Source organism: Malus sylvestris, chromosome 4 (assembly GCF_916048215.2).
Source record: "Malus sylvestris chromosome 4, drMalSylv7.2, whole genome shotgun sequence".
NCBI lineage: Eukaryota > Viridiplantae > Streptophyta > Magnoliopsida > Rosales > Rosaceae > Malus > Malus sylvestris.
In genome coordinates this window covers 9495307-9499182 of record NC_062263.1, presented here as the reverse complement: position 1 = coordinate 9499182, position 3876 = coordinate 9495307, and the positions used below count along the sequence as shown (strand labels likewise).

Here is a 3876-nt window from a genome sequence, read left to right as displayed (position 1 = left end):
CTTTTGGATATAGCTCCTCGGCTTGATTATTATATTTGTTCAATTTTAATTTTGGAATTTTTTTTTTTTCAAGGAAAGATAGGTTTTGGCCAACTGGTTTCCATTGCTATAGCCTGCCTATATTTTCATTGTGTGCTGATTGCCCCGTGATTTCCATTCAGAAACAAGCTACCCAGAAAGATGTGTTCCTGTTGTTTGCTGAGAAGGTGAGAGACAATACGGATTTGGTGTCTAGGTGGGGTGTTCTACAGGAGACACGTATGGAATATTTCAAGGGAGCTAACCTCTTAATTGTTCTTGCACAAGTAGCTTGCTGCCCTTCACTACAAGAAATATGGGCACTGCGCACAATAAATTATATGTGCCCTTTGAGGCTAAAGAGCACCAATAATTGTGTCCATAAACCAATAGCAACAATGCAGCAACTAAAATATTGTCTGTGCCCTCTATGGGCATCACCATTTGTCAAAGAGCACAATAAGGTATGCTGTGCTGAAAAGTGTAAGTACAAATAAAGGTCATTTTGTGCCCAGTTCTGACAAATTGTCAGATGACTGCTGCCACACATGTTAGCACATTTATTGTGATTGTGCCCAATATGTCAACTATTTTTTAAAAAAAAATTTAAAACTGAAATCACCTACAAATTGAGATTGATGCTAAACAAAAAATTATTTTTTCATAAAATTAAAACAGCCCACAACCACAAACATCTATAATATTACAATTTACAAAGATATTCACAACCATTATATATAAAAACAACTATAATTTGACATGTTCTATCCCCAACTAAAATAAAACTAAAATTATAAAGGTTTTAAGTGAACATCGGTTCTCTCAAGAATAAGAACATCAAATATTAAGGTTCTAAGTGAACCTGCATAGTTCTTTTCTCATCTTCTAGTTCCAAAATTTTCTTTCCAAAATGCTGCTTGAGTGCCATAGTGTCGGACCCTTCAAAATTTACACAGAGCAACAAGAAATGAGTAAGTAGTGGCTTCCAAATTTTCAAATTATGATTCTTTATCTTTATCTCATGAGCTGTTGTATATCATTCCTCCCACAGATTAATTGGTGTAATTCTGCTATGTATACATGCACTTGTTTGTGATTGAAACATAAAGACTTTTGCCTGACACTTTAGTACCATTCTTATACGGATGGCAAGCAATCCTCACACAAATTAGGACATAAAAATAGAATCCAAAGTCCCAACAATATAATTCTCACTCTTTCAAATGTAAAGAACTAAATCTAAGAATTTATCCAAACCCTAAATCTAAGAATTTTAACAAATACTTTAGCATCAATTGAGAGAGGAATTGAGAGAATACCATATACACGGTATGTTACCCGTGGGCCACACTCAACAACATATCCAAGCTGCTCCTTCATCCTATTTCCAGAAATAGCAAACAATTATATGAACATATATTCAAATATATTTGCAAACATTATTATTAGATCCCAGATTCTTTTGCTAGGCAGTATGTAAGTAAAAGTATTAGCCTCAAATAAAGTCACCTTAGTTGATTGAAAGGTGGCTCCACAATTTCATCGAAAAGATCTATCAATGCTTTCAATCGGATTGACTCAATCCCTGTTTCTAGCTCAACTTGACAATACAGCTGCAATATGAAACCACAACCAAGGGAAGAATATCAACGTACAAACAAAGACAGTACACCTTCATAAAGGGAAACCGAAACGAAAATGTTCCATTTTGAGTTACCTCAGTCATAGACTTCGTTTCTGACTTATTCTTCACATTGGAATCTCTAATCAGGTTAGCACCAGGAGGAAGACAAATAACATACTCTTTATGCCTCAATTCGATAAGCAGTGGTGGTACGGAAAAATTCAATTCGAATATATTTGATAGGGCAATTGCTTCGTCCTCTTAACAAATTTCCATGGCAAAGGCCCTCAATGTATAGCTGCACATATTAAGGGGACGGTAAGCTGAAGAAAATGCCTTAATTAAACTTATTCTAAGAGCTTTGACAAAAAATGAACAAATGAATCATTCTAAAATCAAATATAAAAAATTATTTTTAAATAAAAGTCAAAATTAACTTGTTGATGCACAAAATCAGTGATGACTTTGGTACAACAGAAAGTGTTAAGTTTGTGACCTTCGCTAGATTGCTCCGGTCACTAGTGTGGATAAATATGTAAATGGATTGGGACAGGGAAGCAAACACAAGATGTACGTGGTTCACCCAGATTGGCTACGTCCACGGAGTAGAGGCGTTCTCATTAATTGTGAAGGGTTTACACAAGTACATAGGTTCAAGCTCTCCTTTTGTGAGTACTAGTGAATGATTTAGTACAAATGACATTAGGAAATATTGTGAGAGAATGATCTCTATTTATAGAAGAGAGTTTCTAGTTTCATTCTGACATTGACACATGTCGTGTTGTGATTGGCTTCTGATGTTGACACGTGTCGCGCTATGATTGGCTTCTGATGTCGACACGTGTCGCGCTGTGATTAGCCTCCTGGTTGGAGGGAAACTCTTCTGGGTCCTTGACAGTATAACGTTGATCGGTGCTCAGTAGTTTCGGGATTGGTCAAGTATGGTACAAACAGTGCTCCCCTAAGTTCCCGAGTGAGGGAAGCTTCTCGGTTGGGGACTTGCAAGATCCAAGCCATTGAGTAATCACGAAACTTCTAAGTACTGAAGTGTGGTATTATTTTCACTTGCTTTATTTGTCTCATATGTAAATGTGGCATCTTCTCTGGAAGTACTTTTCCTTCATCCAGGGGTGGTATCTTTAACTGATGAAGATGCACAAGGTAATGTATCAATTTCACTTGAAGCTTACTTGTAGTTTCGGGCTTGGTCAAGTGCGATACAAACCCTATAGTAGGAGTCCCCTAAGTCGCCGAGCTAGGAGATTTGCCGAAGGAAGTAACAGACAAGTTAAGCAATCAGACTTCCAAGTAAACAACCTGGATCAAAGGTTCGACTTCGGCTTTCGGTTGATTGTTCTCCTTCTCCTTGTGTCCTAAATAACAACAAGGATAAGGAGAAGCAAATGGAGAAGAGATGATATGAGATACTTTTGCTTTTGAAGAAGTAACTTTCCACAGGCGTATTCTTGAACTGGGCTGGAGGGTTTTCTAGTTTCCTCCAGAGTATAAGGTCGACTCAAGAATTTGAGGGTCAAAACAAGTCCATCAAATCTAAAGTACGTTCGACCCTGATGATATGGGATACTATTGCTGTTGACAAAGTAGTGGATGTATCGGCACGTGTTCTGTTACGCTTGTCTCCACATGCTTCCTTGTATCCTTCTCAGTTGCCCTATCTTTTCCTCAGGCAGATGTGGTATCTTCTCTGGAAGCATAAGATGTTGAAGATGAGTACTCGAGAGCAATGCCAGATAAGTAATCAGGCAAGGGGTTCCAGGCAGTCAGTTCATGACTGGAAGCTTGATTCCAAGTGCTGACTGATTGCTCTCTTTCTCCTTGTCTTGCAGGTAAGAACAAGGCCAAAGGAAAAGACAGGGAAAAAGCATGATATGTGATACTCTTGCTTTTAACCCTGATGATATGAGATACTCTTGCTCTGGTGTGGCTTGGTTGCAGAGGTATTATCGGGGGGGGGGGGGGAAGAAGCTAAGTATTTTGAGAGACTCTGCTGAGAGTGCCACCTCGGATGTGAAGAAAAGTTGAGCATTTTTTTTTTATTTGCAGGTCTGCCTGGCTGTGGAGGATGGAGGTCGATATATATAGGAGTTTCCCTAACAACAAGTAGTAGTGTTATTCTTTTACCCTTCTTGGTCATAGCAATGTAGTGGGAGCTGCCAGTTTCACGTGTTTTAACTTTGTCAGAGCACTTTGAAAAAGTGGTCTGTGGTATTTGG

At 38.3% G+C, this 3876-nt stretch overlaps 1 long non-coding RNA gene across 2 annotated transcripts; it reads right to left on the bottom strand.

The window, feature by feature from the left end:
- Nucleotides 1–660: 660 nt before the first annotated feature.
- On the bottom strand, nucleotides 661–1841 carry LOC126618404 (uncharacterized). Of its 2 annotated transcripts, XR_007621695.1 has the most exons (3): nucleotides 1821–1841; nucleotides 1528–1631; nucleotides 661–1399 (listed from the first exon to the last, which is right to left on the bottom strand). It is a non-coding gene; the product is annotated as an uncharacterized LOC126618404 (long non-coding RNA). The 2 variants fall into 2 exon arrangements; XR_007621694.1 differs by lacking the exon at nucleotides 1821–1841 and having other exon boundaries at nucleotides 1528–1737.
- Between the last annotated feature and the right edge of the window lie 2035 nt (nucleotides 1842–3876).